The 18,326-nt window shown below is 41.4% G+C and overlaps 1 protein-coding gene across 5 annotated transcripts in view; it reads right to left on the bottom strand.

Moving 5' to 3' along the window:
* Positions 1-18,326, bottom strand: part of FGF14 (fibroblast growth factor 14) — a 622,404-nt gene that overhangs the window by 392,765 nt on the left and 211,313 nt on the right. The gene's annotated exons all lie outside the window — the stretch shown is intronic.

Below are 18,326 nucleotides of genomic sequence, written 5' to 3'. Positions count from 1 at the left end.
AATACTCTAGACACTGCCTCTATGACAGGATTATAGAGGAATAAGTATTGCAGCTAGAAAATACTCTTTTCCAAGCTCTTTATAAGCGAGAAAATGGAGGCCCAATGACATGATGTAATTTACATCAGTAGAGCTATTTAGTGACACCATCAGAACCCAATTCTAAATCCCTTACCTCCCGGGCCACTGCTCTGTCAACCACAACATGCTGCTTGGATAATAATAAGAATCCTCCAAATGACTGCCTACGTTCAACTCCACAAAGCAAAAGCATGAGCTTCAAATAAAAAGAATAAAATATATTTTCAAACCAGCCCTAATGACCTGACTCACTCGAGAAGAGTATTAACGAAAATGACTTGTGCAAAAGGCAGAAGAGACTATCACATAAAAATAACAGTGGCCAGGAGGGAAAAGAACAAAGTCCAAAGCACTGATGGAAACTTAATGACCAACACTTGGTTCTATTTTAGCTTCTGTGATTGGGTTTTGGTTTAAACTCTGACACTGTGTGGGAGGGATAAATTAGGAGCTTGGGATTAGCAGATACAAAATACTATATAAAAAATAGACCAACAACAAGGTCCTACTGTATAGCACAGGGAACTATATTCAATATCCTATAATAAGCCATAATGAAAAAGAATATACATACACCTGAATCACTGTACTGTACACCAGAAACTAACACATTGTAAATCAACTGTACTTCAATAAAAAATTAAAAAAAAAATAAACTCTGACACCAGAAGAGTTACCCGTGATGCAAACTGACCAAATCTGAGTTGCTATAAATAGCACCCACGAGCCAACCCCTAGAACGAATTACAGTACGATTTAGTGGCTATAAGATATTTTGTTGAATTATTTTAGATCACACTTAGACAAATATTTACTGAAAATACTTAGAAAAATATGTATTGAAAAGTATCTTATTCATATCTAGGCAAGACCCTTTATTAGCAGATGAGAAAAAGCAACTGACCCAAAATGAGCCAAGAAGTAACTGACAGGATTCAAATGTGGGTCTTCTGAACTCTAGGTCACATTTTCTTCTGCCCTGTGTTTGACCAGGTAAGATTCACAGACTTCTCGGGAAGGCGGGCCAGGCCTTACGAATATGCAGGTATATATGTTTACAGTGCAAATCAGGTATTCAGCATTTCTATGTGCCACACACTGGTTAGGGGTTGTGACATAAAGATGAATAGACAGGGTCTACTTTCAGGGAGCTTATGTGGCACAAAGCGAGACAGACCCCATACCCAGACATGTCATTAGCGTGTGGTCAATACCACTGCAGTGGAGTGCTTTGAAAGATTACCAAAAGGACAGTTTTTAAAAACCACCCCTCCTCGGACTTCCCTGGTGGTGCAGTGGCTAAGACTCCGCGCTCCCAATGCAGGGGGCCTGGGTTCGATCCCTGGTCAGGGAACTAGAGCCCACATGCCACAACTGAAGAATCCCGTGTGCCGCAGCTAAGACCCAATGCAGCCAAATAGATAAATAAATAAAAATAAAAACCACCTCTCCTATACATATCAAAAATATCATCATCAAAAATGTCCTTCTTTTGTACTAATCACTGGTCTACCTACCTAGACTTTTGAAAATGCAAATATTTCAGCATAGGAGCCCAGAGCCCTTGGGGCCCAGGGTGGTGGATCTGCCTGGATCTCGGAAAGGGGAGGGGTTAAAAAGAGGCTGAAAGGAGTGAAGAAGTCAAACTTCACTTAATTTCCATTTCTGTCACTAATCTGTCACTTGCTCTACTGAGAAGCTTTCACCAGACAAAAATGATTTTCTTGTTAATTTTAAGGAAAAGAAGTGTGCAGGTTTTAGTCCATCCTGTATGCTAGGCTATGTTTTCCGATAACTGCCGTGCGCACACACAGTATGACTAATAAGTACTCTTCAAAACTTGGCAAATGCCCAAAATGCAGCAACTCTCCCATACCTGGGAGGTATGCAATTTTTAGCAAAACCTTTATTTAATATACCTGAATTAAAATGTTTTCCAAGCATAGTGCTTCCAAGGCTCTAACGCATAATGTGTCAACAGTCCTTGCATGGAAAATGAAAGTTGTACCGTATGTAAAGTATTTGCTTTTCTTCTGTTCAGTTGCTTTCTAAAGTCTCATACTTAAGTGTCCTGCAGTGTAGTCCCCTCCCCACGCACATTTTTATGTATATTAGGATGTGGAAAATGGATTATGGAGATACAGAAAATCGCAGCTCACTGTGTGTCAGGCTACGTGCTAAGTGCTTTACTTGGATTATCTTACTACTTAAAATAATGTAATTTAGTCAAAATAGAAATGTCTAAGGCAGCATGTCATTAATTAAAACAACTGATTCCCAGATAAGTGTTTGAAACATTTATTCATATAAAGTGATGTCTCCTACGGTGAATTCTAAGAAACACAAGTTTCTTTAACTACTAATAGGTATTGCTTTTTAAAAAAATGTTGTGATGGTTAATTTTCTGTGTCAACTTGACTGGGCTAGGAGATGCCCAGGTAGCGGGTAAAACATTATTTCTGAGCGTGTCTGTGAGGGTATTTCTGGAGAGATTAGCATTTGAGTTGGGAGACTAAGTCTTCTGCCCTCATCAATGTGGGCATAATCCAGTCCACTGGAGGCCTTGAAGAGAACAAAAGGGTAGAGCAAGGGAGAATCCTCTCTCTTCTTGAGCTGAGACACCCTTCTGCTCCTAGACATCACAGTTCCTGGTTCTCAGACCTTCAGACTCCAGGACTTACACCAGGAGACACCCCTTCCACCCTACCCACCCCATCCCATCGGCTCCCCTGGTTCTCAAATCTTTGGACTCACACTGAATTATACCACCAGGCTTCCTGGTTCTCCTGTGTGCAGACAGCACATGGTGGGATTTCTCAGCCTCCATATTCACCTAAGCCAATCCCCATAAAGTCTCCTCTTATATATCTATTTTTGTCCTAATGATTCTCCCTCAGAAGAACCCTGACTAATACAGATGGCAAATGAGTTCTAGAGAGGATAAGATAAAGCAAGTCAAAGACATCTCTGTACCATAACACTTCTTGAAGACTTTATTACACAACTACACATGGAACTCTGTGAGAGAGCGAGATTGAAGACGGACATGCGTGCTCACACCAAGGCACACACTACATCAGAGAGCATCTCTCCGACCTGGTGTTCCGCAGAGCACACTCTGGGAAACACTAATACAGAAACTCAAAACGCAACATCATGTTGGTGTCAAGTGGGCAGGACGCACGCCAGGGGGAGATTAGATTTGAAATCTGTTTGAAAGGAGACTTTCATTTGACAGCTGGAGGGAGAGGGGAATATGGGGGGTTGGGTGGGATGACAAGGACAAAGGCACCGTGGCAGGCAGGACAAGACAGATGGAGATAACACGGCAAAAGCAGCCCCGGTCAGGTCTGGGAAGGCCTTGTAAATCAAGTTACGGAATGGGGTAATGAAGAGAGCTCTACTCTGATATGTCTGCTCTTCTTTCCTTCACTGAGGATAATAGAAAATCACAGGCCCCCGTTCTACAACCTCTACTCAGTCATGATAAACAGTGTAGGACTAAAATGTGTAAACTTCCTTGAGAAGTTTATAAATCAACTCAGATACAAAAACCATCATATGTATACACGCAAAAGAACAGCCTCATTAAGATATATGAACTGGAGTATCTCACAACATTCTGAATTGAAGGGAAAATGCTTCCCTGGTTTAAGCAGCAGCAGATGTTGGAAAGAGCACTGACCAGGGAAAGGGGAAATTTTCTGTGGTCCTGGTTCAACCATCTGGGTGCCTGCAAGCAAGTCCCTTAGCATCAGTGACCTGCCCAGGGCTCATCAGTGAAGGCAGAGGTGTGGCTGGATGGTCTACAGTCTTTGGGTGTCCTAACAGTCTATGCTCTCTAGAGCATGTTTTGTTTGATTGTTTTTCCAACAGCAGCAGTAAATATTGTGATAGGAGGTAGGGAAGGTTATACCCACCTGGAAGAAGTGCTACAAGGATTTAATGTAAAGACTAATGACATAATGGAAACTGTTCCCTTACTTCTCTAAGGCACTGGCTTCTCCATGTGCCCGCCATTCTCACATATATTCTTCCAAGTCACCACTCTCTCTCCATGCTCCGTAGTCATCTTTGTCTCCTCGTTCCCCATTCTTCTTGCCTCCCTTAGATGTGACAGGTCAAGGAGTCAGGCAGTAAAGGACAGTGACAGCACTGGGCAGGGAGGAGGGCTGAGGGGCAGATAGAGTTTGTTCTCACCTCAGCAACCTGCTCATCTCATTCTCACACTCTTCTCTGAGACTCCTCCAAGCATCGTTCCCTTGATCTAGACCAGTGCTCTTCAGTTACGGGCAATCTTTCCCCCCAGAGGATGTTCAGCAATGTCTGAAGACATTGTTGGCTATCACAAATGGGGGAGAGGATTTGCTACTGTGGAACCTTGTAGGTAGAGACCATGGATGCTGCTAAACAGCCCGCAAAGCACAGGGCAGTCCCCACAACAAATAATTATATAGCCCCAAATGTCAGGAGTGTTGAGACTGAGAAACTGCCTCGTTGAAGTTTTCAGTTTAGCCAAGGAAAGGCTGTGGAGAATGTAAGGGGAAAGGGTACATTAGCAGTGGGCAACAGAATTGGGGGGGAGGGGTTATACTTTTTTATTAATTGAGCTCTTTTGCATTTTAAAAGATTTTTTTTGATGAGCTTATATCAGTGAAAAAATTTTTTCCCTACTATGTGGTGGGGCAGAGAAAGAAACACTATTGGAAAACTCCATGAATCTGAGGTTTCATTATAATAGAGCACAAAGAGACAGGTCACCATGAGGGGAACTGCCAAGCTCTGTGATTCTGCTCCACTGGAATGAGCTATAACTCATGGATCAATCTCTAAACCCAAATGGAAGTGGCAGCTGTGGGCCACGTGGATTATGTGATTCTGGGGTGCTAGCTCATCCAGAGCAAGGCTGTGGACCCCATTTTCTCTCACCTTTCCTGGGACCCTTCCACTGCCATCTTAAGCCTCAGTTAAAAAGTCAAAGAAAAGATGAGGGAATTTAACCTCCCTACTAATGTTAAATCACACGCTGAAGATGAGTTGAGCTTCAAATGCCTCCAGTTCTACTTTTTCCTTCAACTAAAGGGTCCACGTGAAATAATGACTCACATTATTATATAACAGTTACATTTATATAACTCTGTCGTTTATATGGTGCGGAGTTTCATAGCCATTAGCTCACTTATTTCTCACAACAATCTTACAACACATTAATCAGCCCGTTTTACTAATGAGAAAACATCCAGGAAGTCCACACAGCTCACAGGGTCTTTAAGCGAATTCCGATTCCCCAGCGGCTACTTCTTCACACTGCCCAGCACACAGCATGAAAGTACGGACATTTACATACAGTGTTAAACTCCACACTCAGGGACGCAAATGCTGGGTTTCTACCCCTGAGAATAAAAATGGTGGTTTTCTTCACCACAGCGAGGTTGGCACTACTGCTGATAACCTTTCTTTGTCATTTCATTGGAAATTGAAGACCTGGCAAAACTCCTAAGCCCGCTCACTACTGTCTCAGTCTGCTAGGACTGACGTTAACAAAGAACCACTTAAAGGCTTAAAGGACAGAAATTTATTTTCTTAAAGTCAAGAGGCTAGAAGTCTGAGATCAAGGTGTCAGCGGGGTTGGTTTCTTCTGAGGCCCCTCTCCTGGCTTTTACGTGGCCATCTTTTCCCTGTGTCTGCACGCCATCTCCCCTCTGTGCGCCGGTGTCTTCCTCTCCTCCTCTTAATAAGGACAACAGTCATAACTGAATTCAGGCCCACCCTAACAGCCTCACTTTAACTTAATTTCCTCTCTAAGGAAATTTTCTCCAAACCCAACTGCATTTCTGAGGCACTGGGATTTAGGAACTCAACGTATTAATTTGGGCATAACACAATTCAGACCATAACACTGATGTCAGGAAACTTTTTAGAGCTCAGATCTGGGTTCCATGAATAGCTAAAACGCAATTCCAAAATAGAAAGATCTTTTTCAAGTTATGATGTTCTGCCTTCACCTATAATTTTTTTAGTCTGTTAAAATATACCTAAACAGTGCATTTTATTCTTAGAGCTTAGCTTTATGCAGTGATGTGGAAAATGTATTGACATGTTAATCTACTAATGTTTCAAGTTCTGCTGAACATTTAATTTTAAAAGATGTGAGGGGGTTGTTCAAGAGGCCTATTCGGTGCTGCTTGGGAAACCACTTTTTGCCTTTCTAGGTGACCTCACCCTCCTCCTTCACCTCTACCACAGCGGTCCCAGATCCCTGCTCAGATCAGGCGTTGCACGGCTCCAGCGGAAGCTGCTGTGAGCAGAGATGTCCCTGCTCGCCTTGTTTCCAGGTACATTAACCTGAGGTTCTCCTAAATAAGAAGTGATTAACTGTATTCAGAATGATCTCAAGAAAGACAAAGGCTTTCCAAACATACTTGACATTTTCTCAAAATCTGAGAGAGGCTGGAAGAGGGAGAAAGGGCATCAAAGAGAAGGGAACTGACGGAGAATGAAAAAGAACTCGAATTTCATATGTACCTCCCCCACCCGATACACATGTGTATTTTTCTCTGAGAAAAGGTGACAGCAACTGATCTCTACAATGATAGCACATTATAAAAATATAAGGAACTTTATTCTTGGGTCATAAGGTCTGGATTATATCCCCAAATCTGTCATTTGTTTCTTGCATGCTCTTGGACAAACTGCCAACCTCTTGGAGGTGGACTTTTCGTGTACAACAGGTGGTTAATCCTCTCAGCCCTGCCTCTTTTACAGGGTTCATATGGATCAGAGGAGGCACAGTAGGTGAAATGGTAATGTAAACTATCACCATCTTGAGAAGCAAGATGTTAAACAGCGACTCCACTTTAAGGATTCCAAGCTGGACTTGAGGATTTACAAGTTGAAACGTGTATACTGTGAGTCAGGGTGACTGGACTGGGGAAAGCACCATGGAAAAAGCAAATTCATTTTCTACAGCTTTCTACTCATTTTCTTGAAGACAAATTCTGTCTTGAGGAGTTAAACATACACTGCTAGATTGCAATCATTAGCCCAAGCCCAATTGTAGGCTAAAATGTGAATGAAGCTCATGTTTTCAAAATAGAACGCCGGGAGTGTTTGGTACTCTTTTAAGGAACACAGTTACCACTCTGTAGATTAGGGTTTGCAGTCTTGTAGTGGCTTCCATATTCCTTCTCCACTGAGGGCACTGGGAGGGTGGGGAAAAGGGCATGAACGCAAGTTTGCATATGGAGTACACCCGTGAACCTAGTTCTCCTTTCTTTAGTTGGAAATCCAACTAATCTCAGAGAATGAGAGAGAAAGAGGAGTCACAAATACCCTAAGGAGGAATTATAAAAAAACTGCTACTTAATGTCCGGGCACTATGTTAAGAAATTATGAGCACGACCTTACCTAATCCTCCCAACAGTCCTCTGGGGTGGGCATTGTTCTTCTCCCTATTCTATTCTAGTTCTGAGGAAATGGAACCAATCTCTAAAGAGGTAACAGCCAAGGCAGGATCTGTACAACCTCAACATCCCTGCTTTTGCTCCTGTGCTAGTTGGTGTCCGTGAAATAACAAGAATGTAAATACAGTTAAATCTCAGAGATTAAACAGCGACTCCACTTTAAGGGTTCCAAGTTGGACTTGAGGATTTACAAGTTGATTCAGAACTTGTGTGCTGTGAGTCAGAGTGACTGGACTGGGGAAACATTAAGTATCAATCAAAACTGTAATAGTTCCCATTAATAAAATTTAAGGAGTTTGCAAATATGTTTTCTTATGTACATATGCAAGACTAGCCATAATAGATTATGGCAAATGTGATAATTAGTGATGTGAACAAATACTAGAAAGGCAAAAAAAGGCATTAAATGAATCTGACACCATCAAGGAAGTCTTCGTGGTTTTGGCATTTTAACTGGGCCTCAGAGGAGAAATAGGTTTTCTCCAAATGGAGAGAAGGGGTAGCAGGAAGAACATAACATCAGTACAGAGTAAAGAATTGAGGAATGGATGGTATAATTCCTTATTAATTGTAGCTTAAATTTAGTTCCCAAAAGAAAATTATAACTCTTCTCCATTATTCGTAAATGGGTTTGCAGAAAATCATGCCAACAATGGCATTTTAGAGCTTCAGAAGACACTTCAGCAATAAAATCAGAGATGTGGCTAATTGTTCATTTCTCTGTTACAGCACCCATCAAATTGTAGCATAATTATGTGCTTATTGCTTTATGAGATCCTACCTTTTTTATTTTGTACACCAAACACCTGCCTGGGACCTGACCCACAACAGAATTTAACACACATTTGATTAAGTACCAATTGCAAAATACAGTCAATATTGACGGAATTTCTATTAAGGCTTTATTTCCTCTTTTAAATTTTACAATTAAAAGTTTTCTCTGTCAGGTACTAAGAAAAGTAGAACCCATTTACTTATAAACAGTTTACTGAAGTATCTCATCTCAATGATATATACCCTTTAAACAGTTTTGCATTTTCCTAATCAATATTACTAAATATGCTATGTCAAATCCTCCTCTCCTGCTGGGTAGAATATTTGGTCATTAAAACTTAGTCCAGACCAATTTAAAACTCCAGTCTCACCTCCAGTTAAAGCTTTCCCTCCCCCTGCACAGGATGCCCTGCTCTGGACACACCCTTTTCCTCCTCACTCTTTTAGGCTCCAATAGGAGGGCTTCAAGGAGGGACGGAGGGATGAGTGCATTTTTGGTCCTTTCCTTGTCAGTCCTTGCAGGCAACTGAAGGCAACATATATGCAAGCTCTTCTGAGAGATTCCCCACGCACAGCTCCCTGAGGTGGGACACCTGGTACCCCTCCACATCTCCCACTCTCCTCAGGTCCTGCCACGTATGGTCCACCCACTGTTTCTTGATGCTATGGTCTCTTCTCCCAGGGACAGCCCCCTACATATTGTCATAGCAAAACAGCTCAAGCCTGGCTACCCCCCAACACCATCCAGTTCACCTCCAGAAAAATCAGCATCTTTGCCAAGACACATAGCAGGAGAGGGCTGGCTTCCCTGCTGCTGCACCTGACTTAAGCCTGTCCCTCCCCTACATCCAGCTCTCTCCCCCCACTCCCCACCTGAGGAAGATCGAGAGATGCATGAGCTAGTCTCCACTTTCACTGATACCCAACTAGGGAATGAGATATCATCTCTCCTATTTGGAAGATGTCCTATACTTGATGAGGGCTTCTCCTGGAACTCCTCCCACCTGGCTTTGGGAAGATGAAAACATACCCCACAGGCAGGGAGAGAATTCCCTTTCATTAGAAACACTGCAATCCCCTCAAGATCAACAACCCCAAAGCCACTAGAATAGGAGAAGGGAGAATTTGAGGGATGGCAGGGCTTGGAGAAGAAGCCTGGATGCTGAAAGGCAGGAAAGACACCTAGGATGCTCACTGTTGGGCACTGCAAGGATGTGATTCGGGGTGTGTGAACATTATAATGCATATCTACTTGGGGTGGCAAAAAAAGTGGTTGCAAGGTGGTAGAACAACTGGTAAAGATCCTCTTCCAACCTTTACACCCAGCTCTAGCTTGAAGGGAGTTGAATTATGACTCAACAAAGGCACTTAAAACTAAACTTCAGTGCTTCAGTTGGACAGTCTTCAAAACCACATCAAACCATGCATGCATTTCTGCTTGGAAGGTATTAAAAGTGATACTGACAGTTAAGATCGACATAGAGAAAAACAAGAGAGGAAAATCAACAGAGGGTATTCCTAAGAGAAAGAAGAGGACGAAGGAAGGAGAGTGTAGTAAAAACTATTCCTCATAAAACCCAAATGGATAACTAAGGCAAAAGTGTCTTCCACAACTTATTAGGCGTTAAAAGTTTTGAAGGAATGAATTAATGAGTAAAAGAAAATATAAAAATAAATTAAGAGGGAAGAAAGGAGGAAAGGAAGGGCAGCTATCAGAACTCCACATCTGTTTTGTGGGAGGTTTTCCTCACTCTAAACAAGGAATTCCTGCCATTCTCAAGGGAAGATTAAGCCTGCTGTTCCATTGCCACTCATGTAACTGTGCCTTTCTTGTCACCACTTTATGCCTGCTCTCCGTCTGGCCAAAGAGATGGGAAAGCAGCAAACACGCCCTTCCAGGGAGCAAATCTCACTCAGGACAGACAACAGTTAAACAGTTGATGTAGTCTTGTCTTCGCAAATGAAGGAAAATAATTGAGGGGAGCTTCTCAGGAATTCTTTTTATTTAATAATGTTTTCATTGTAAATATCAATATTTGATGCAACCAACTTTCCATTAATCATATTATCCCAAGAAAAAGAATACAGATAATAGAAACTTAAGAATTCCTCAGTCGAGGTTGAAGGGAAATTGGGAATGACTGCCAATGGATACAGAGTTTCTTTTGGGGGTGATGAAAATGTTCTGAAAATTGATTACGGTAATGGTTGTACAACTGTATGAATATGCTAAAACTCTTTGAATTGTATACTTTAAATGAGTGAACTATATGGTATGTGAATTATGTCTCTTTAAAGCCTTTATAAAAGTCATTTGCAGCAATCGATAAACGTAAAAAAAAACCTCCTCAGTCAGACTCTAAGCTCTGTGAGGGCTTTAATTAATCACTGTATTCCCAGCACGTTGCCCCTAGAAGATAATAAAAAAAATATATTTTGAGAACGAATGAATGAGTGAATGTTACTGCTCACTGTGGACAGTGATTTTCATCTGCTCATCACGTAAAATAGTTGTATTTGCCTTTTCCCTTCATCCCAAAGTATAGTGGTTTAAGAATATCTCTATGAGTAATTTCTGATTTATTAATACGAGGCTAGAACTTAGAATCTAAATGCAAAAGCTAAATGAAACAATGAATATCTGTCACATGTAAGACATCTTAATTACAAGCATTTTTAGGTATCTTATCTCTTGTTTTTTAAGAGATACTAACCCAAGGGACTAGAGTCAGTTGCACGTGTCCTAACTCGGAGCTCTGTGAAAGCTAGTTACTGGCACATTTCAGCTTTTCAAACAAGTGCTGTTTTAAATGGCAACTGAAGTTTCAGCAAATGCAGAATCTCTTGATCAGGGGCTGAACAAAGCCTGCTATTTTAGGCATTTTGTGATAAATTATAAGAATGGATCACAGGAATACATTTACTGGAAAGCAATTGAAGAGAAAGCTTTTAGAAAAACAGATTTTTGGCAAAAGCAGCCATGAGCTATTCTGGTCTTTGGCATTATGAAGCCCAGAGAGCAAATTTCCAAGGCAATTATTATAAACGAACATTACATTAAAATCAATTCTTTTAATGCCAGTAGATAGAGACTAATATCTAGTCTTACAAATGAGCACTTTGCATCATTAAAAGTATCCCAAAGGCTTGAACCAAAAGAGCTGATCAAGTTTATAGTATTAGTAACACTGCATGTCTTCCTGGACAGAAGACCTGATCTCTGAATATAACCCATAAAGTTTCTGGCATCTCCCAATGTAACATGAGACTTTGTTAACTGAGAGTGAACTTGGATTGAAAAATGGAAATTATATACACTAATATGTATAAAATAGATAACTATTAAGAACCTGCTATATAAAAAATTAATAAATAAAATTTTTTAAAAAATAGAAAAGAAAAATGGAAATAATAGAGATGTTAAATTACCTGGGAAGCCATAGTTATGGTTCCCTGGGTTTCTCTTGTGGGTAGAAAACAGTCAAAAACATGCCCCTATATGAACTACGTTTGTGCCCCAGCTTTGTGTGTGAGGGGCTGCCCAGCTTCTCTCTATTGTATGTTCATTAAAGACTTTTCTGGGGGGATGTTATAAACCTGGGTAATTTTCCTCTGGCCAGTAGCTGTGCTTAGCAGTGTCTCTCCCATTTGTATGTAGGTTAATGGTAAAGACAATAAGGATAAAATAAACAATATTTCTAATCTTAGAGGAACCTATCTGCTTTGAAAATGCCTCTAAATAAATATCTATGCTGTTAACATACATCCACATATTTCATATGAATGGATTCATAAAGCTTCCACCAATATATGAAACATTTGATTTTCTTTTTATAAAAAGTTCATCAAGTACCAAACCCACAGCCACAACTTCAATAAGTGTAAATACTTTTAAATGTTTCTTTGCCCAATTCCATAAAATGACCTTTCACAGATAAATTATATCTGTGATGGCAAATAAGAGCACCTGGATAGTTTATGGGTATTAAACTCATTCTACTTGAATTTTATAAATTACCCTCTAGCAAGGAGGTATCTATCACACACCAAGTACAAAATCCTGCATCATATGCCATGCTTTCCAGATAAGGAATTTTGCTATTCATCTCCCATAGAGGAAGGATATTTAAATTAAGCACCTGCTGTGATAGACACCGTACTAGGCACCAAGCTTATACACATGCGTAAAGCAGTTCCAGGAGTCTGCGATTAAGGGACTTTTAGAGCAAGTGGGAGGACGGCTAGTAAACCCATGAAAACTTTCAGTTTAAGCAATGCTATCTAACCAGAGATAGCATTTCTGTCTCACAGAAGCACCAGTGAGGGTACAAATCTCTTGGCAGGGTTGCTGGCAATAATTCTTAGAAGTCATTTTGGGCTGGGTCTCTGAGGATGGTTATCAGGTACAAGCATTCTAGTAGGTGATCTGGCTGGGGCCAAAGATAAGCAATTCAGCAGCACAAAAGCATAGCATGGATAGTGCGAACATGACCAAGAGGAGGCTGGATTATGAAGATTCACAAGTACCATGCTTAGGAGTTGAGGATTTTCATATACAAAAGGGGGAGCCTTCAAAGGCTTTTGTGCAGGGTGATGAAACGACCTTTGCACCCCTGGAGAACATTCTGGATGCTACCTAAAGGATAGTCTGGAGCAGGGAGAGATGCAGAGAGATGGGTTAGTGGAGCCATTCCAAACACAGAGGGAAAATAGAGCGTAATTTAGACATCTGATTCCTGCTGTAGATTACATGACTTTTTGCCAACTGTTCTGATGGCCTCCATGCAGAAGGGTCGTATATTCCCTCCCTATTGACCCCAGCAGCAGCCAGGCAACTTGCTTTGGCCGAAAAAAGGTCACATGTCACTTACTGGCAGAAGTTTTAAGATGCTGATCAATTAGCAGAGACCCTGGATAGAGCCACAGTCAGGTTATAAGGAGTATGGGGTGTGAGCAAGAAATAAATCTCTGTCTCTGTAGGCTAAAGAGACCTGGGTGTCTTTTTGTTCCTAGCCTATCCTGACTTCTACAATCCCCAAACAGCATACATTTTATTTATCCTATTTTCTTGTGCTGCAAAGCACTGCTGACAATTGATCAATAGGTATTTATTGGACATCTGCTTGAATATTAGACACTATGTTTATGAGGACCAGTTCTCACCCATAGAGACTTTGCAATTACGTTAGGAAGAGATGACATGAAACAAAACAATATCTTTGGGAATTCAGAAAGCATAGAAATCCCTTCCTCCGCCTGAATAGGGTGGTCATGGATGGTGCCCCTCAAGGTGGAATGTGAAAAGGGAAAAATGAAGAGGGTAGGAAATAAAGACCAGGTTGGGGAACAGGGAGAGGGAGAAGCTATACAGGCAAAGGCAAGAAAGGAAATCTGCAAATCACTTTCAGGACATAGCAAGCAGCCCACTCTTAAGCAGTTGGCGTCTGTGTTGAGCCTGAGTGTTACCAGCCATAATAGTTCAGCAGTTCCTCAGCTACACTAGCCATGGTTTGAGCGCTCAGCAGTCTCAGGTGCTGATTCAGTGCAGGTATAGAACATTTTCGTCATTGAAGAAAGTTATAATGGACAACGCTGGTCTAGGAGAAGTGGGATATAAAATGAAAAAAGTGTGTAAGACCAGAGAGTCCTTGAATGCCAGGACAAGATTTTATTTCATTTGAAAAGTTTAAAATTTGAGAAAGGTGGTAACAGCAACAAAGAAATTGAAAAGGTTAATCTAGTGGCAGCAAGAGGGAAGAATAAATGAAAGACAAGGCAGGGGAGAGTAATGAGGGGTTTGCAGCAATCCAGAATTTACTGACCAGGACCTACATCAGAATGATGATGGTAAAAATAGGGGGGGGGAAAGGAATACAGTGGACTCTCATCAATTGCAGAGTCTGTATTTGCATATTTACCCACTCACTAACATGTATTTAAAAATGTACTGGAACCCCCAGAATGAATATTGGCTTCACAGTCATTCACAGCCGTGTGCAGAGTGGAGAAAAATTTGAGACACTGATGGCTGTGCTCACCCCCAGCTGAGGCTAAGCTGGGTTTCAGCTGATGCTGTAAACAAGTGTCCTTTTCACAGTCTGCTTAGTGCCACGTTTTCTGCATTCTTGTGCTTTTTGTTGGTGATTTCACTGTTTAAATGCCCCCCGCCACCCCGAAGCGTGGTGCTGAAGTGCTGTCAGGTGTGTTCCTGAGCCCAGGAAGGCTGTGATGTGATTACGGAGAAAATACCTGTTAGATAATCTCTGCGCAGGCATGAGTTTAATGCTGGTGGCTGTGAGTTCAATATTAATGAATACATATTAAATAAGGTGTCTTTAAACGGAAACACACAGAAAACAAGGTTATGTATTAATCGGTTGATGAAAATGGTGTGAGCAGAGGCTCACAGGAACCCTATCCCTGTGTCTCCCCTAGACACAGTGGTGAAGGATTCCCTAACTTAGTGCTGGAAGCACCTAGTCAGAACATAACTGCTGTGAATACGCAGAGTCAACTGTGTGGAGGCGGCCTTCCAAAGGACATGTGACAGAAGCTGGGCACTAAGAGGCTGACAAAGACAGAACAAATTAATGGATACTTCAGGCTGTACCTATTGAAATAATATGGTACCAAGTCCCAGGCCAGCATTTTCCTTTAATTAAAACATAAGATTTGCTCACATTCACTGGAAAGAAGCCACCCATGACTGGATTTTTTTGGCATGCATACTCAGACTTTTTTCTTTAAATCTACTGCTGCTGAAAATCCAAGCAGAACCTTTCATAGTTTACCTTTTAAACTAAAACAAAAACAAACAAACAAACAAAAAAAAACCCACTGGGTCTGGAAGTTCTAATTTCCACGTGCCTGTGTGAATCATATACATGGATTAATCTTTTTTCTATTTCTCTACCTGAAGAGTAAGTAAATAGGAAGCCTGAAAAATAAGTGATACATTGAACCCATTGATTTAACAACTATATACATGTGAGACTTCAGTTCCAAAAAGCCTTGAACTTTGAAAAATCTGTTAGAGAATCCTCATGAAAATATTAGAAACTTAAGTGCCAGATCTTTTTTGTTTCTGCGTTTTCAAAATACGGTTTGGAAGATGCTGAACATATTTAAGGAGGAATCAATTTGTAAGAGAATAAAAGGTCATATATTGCAATCCTTCAGAAAATGGATCCACAGGACAAAGATTTCAAACCCCCAATGTCTCATTAAATTGCACGCATTCTTCAATATTAGTGTCCAATCCCAACACCGCGTCAACTGGTCTGTCACCATGTCATTCATAGCTCCCTGGGATCACCTTTCAAGGTTCTCATAACTGTGAAATTCTACGGTCTGCACCTATTTAATTAACAACTCTCTCCCTAATGAACTGTAAGCACCCCTCCTGGAGAGCTATTTGCTCACCACTGCATTCTTAGCGCCTAGCACAGGGTCTGCATACAGCAGGCGCTTGCTCAGGGAATCAGTTGTTAAGTGAGTGAATAAGTCAGTGAACCAGTGAATCTCTGTACTTTTCTAAAGTTGAAGGTCTGCGCCTCTCACTTAGGCACTCAGGCGGAAACAAAATGGCACACAAGGATAGCACATGCCTCTTAACGATCAGACTTAAAAAGCGGGGCTTGAACCTAACACTTGCCCTGTGTGGCCCCTTCTCCCCACCTCACTGCTACATGCACAGGTCTTAGGAAAGTGTGCAGACATTCATATTTACAATAGCTGTCTCCTGGGAACTTTGATGAACAGCCACAATCAAAAATGCCCTCGCTTTCTGAGTGTGGCTTCCATCTCTGGTACCCAAGAGTAGGCTGCCTACTTGAAGCTTGCTTTTTTTCCCCTGTAAAGAAAATATGGCTTTTAAGTACTCGGGAGGCTCAAGGAAACTAGTGTAGCAAACCAGTAAAGCACAATTGAGAGGATGATGCATGACAGTCATTTAAGGCTAAGAGGCTTGTTCCTCTGTACCAGGCTGGGAGGACTCAAGATTCAAATTTAGGTCTCAACAAAGATCCAAGTCACCATATATGATGGGATTTTGAGGTCACACTCAAAATGCACGGTAGGCAAATTTCAATTTCTCAAATGCCAAGGGTCTTTTCTATATCATAGTTAAAAGGAAAATTATCTGTCCTTTATTCTATGAGTGGTCTGATTTTAATGATATAAGCCACATTTTCAAGTACACAGGACCTGGTAATTTATAATAAAAATAATACTGACCTCTAACTCAGCTATCAGCACTTACAATGAATATTATGCTGGTCGTCTCCTCCCTCAATCATGATTCTCAGGAAATTGACATTCATGTGTCCTTAACTTTGACATTACTACTAATTCTGACACAATTTGGATACGCTGTGAGCAGAGATAAGGTTTTTTTCTTTTTTTAATGTGACCCAATTTTCCACCGCATACTATTTTTCCTTTTGTGTAACCCATTCCTTTAAATGTTGAATTAGAGGCTTCAGCTCTAATAATCGATGTTGTTCCCTCCTAGGAGAACTGGGCTGCAGAAGAAGGACTCTGCACCCAGAGGAACTTGGGCAAAATGTGTTCTGAAAATCTGAGTGTCTAATCTGGCTGCAGAAACACTCGTAACTGAAAATCAGCCTGAATAATAAACTATCACCCTACTGCTGAACTAAGATAGGCCAGATGAGTGAAAAAGAAAAAGGAAAATGAGACATATTTGCTTGCATGGAAAAAAGCAGCTGCCTTCTCTATCATGCCAAAATAAAAGAAAGAACGAAAGAAAGAAGAGGGGAAAAAAAGGAAAACTGCGTAAAAGGGAGCCACACATTTTATTATTTTTAAAGCAATGAGCACATGTTTGATAAGACCTCCACAGTGTGGGGGAAATATGGCATTGATGCAGTTCATTCTTTTCTTGGGGCTGCATCAGGACGGGCTATGGAGTCGAAAGAGTGAGTTTCAGAGCTGTCCTTGCTTAAGGTGGTGAAACTGTCTGTAGGAACTGAAGAATACTTTAAGAAAGCCTGTATGAATCCAACGCACATAGCACAAGAAGAGCTGGATTTCTTATTCTAACCTCCTTATAAACCACAGGCACAAATGCTCTTCCTTTAAAATAAATTAGTATTTTATTGCTGGGAAAATCTGCCTTAAAATTGATTTAGGCAGGATCTTATCACCTTTTGTTTGTTTTTCTCAGACTACAATGTTCTCCAGAGGGAGAGTCAGTCTAGCAACTTTTTAAAAAAGAATCCAGAGAAGAGGGGATGGAACTCTTAAGCTCTTTTTCCCTTGGGCCCATGGTCCTCAGTTTACCCTGACCAAGGCTGAGGGCACCAACATGGTCACATATATGCTGAAGTCTGACCCTTGCTATTCACAGCTGGGCCAGCATAGGGGGGCTTTCTAGATGAGCAAAGGAGACCAGCCACACCCAGTGAATACACTGCAGAGAGCCTCGGAAAGGAAACAGAGGAGACTCCCAGGACAGAAACAGCCCCGGACAAATGTCTACTCCCTTCCTGAACTGTTTGTCGGCAAACGCACTCTGTGCCAAGGAAGGTCCGGGGCAGTGCGAGCTGCTGATGACCCATGAGCTTAAGGCACTTGGATACAGTCGGGAAAGTCAGATGGAGAACTGAAGAGAGTTCGATGCTCCACTGTATCCGGAACAACACAGAGAGAGGGAAGAAAAAATACATACTCGCAGTTTACTCTCTTCTTCTCTGAGAGACTGAGAGCTCTGCTCTATCATTCATCCCAAGTCCTATCTTTGGACTTAAGCAAGGTATATCATCTTTAGACAACTTGATTACGCTGAAGGGTCTATGCCTTTAAGCCAGGAAGCCTGCTCTCATTCATAGGCTGGGCTCTTTCACACCCTCTCTTGAGAGCTGTTTTGCCCTCGGTTTTGCTTCCACACATTTTCCTAATACCCTCAGTCCCAGAGCTCTCACTTCCTACTGTTTCCAGCCTCCCACTCACCCCTCCCACCCAACACGTGGTCACCCCTCCCAGCCT

The sequence above is a fragment of the Monodon monoceros genome, unplaced genomic scaffold (assembly GCF_005190385.1).
Source record: "Monodon monoceros isolate NGI ecotype Baffin Bay Population unplaced genomic scaffold, NGI_Narwhal_1 Super_Scaffold_8, whole genome shotgun sequence".
Lineage (NCBI taxonomy): Eukaryota > Metazoa > Chordata > Mammalia > Artiodactyla > Monodontidae > Monodon > Monodon monoceros.
The sequence above is the reverse complement of the archived record's forward strand: the minus strand, read 5'-3'. Positions and strand labels throughout refer to the sequence as shown.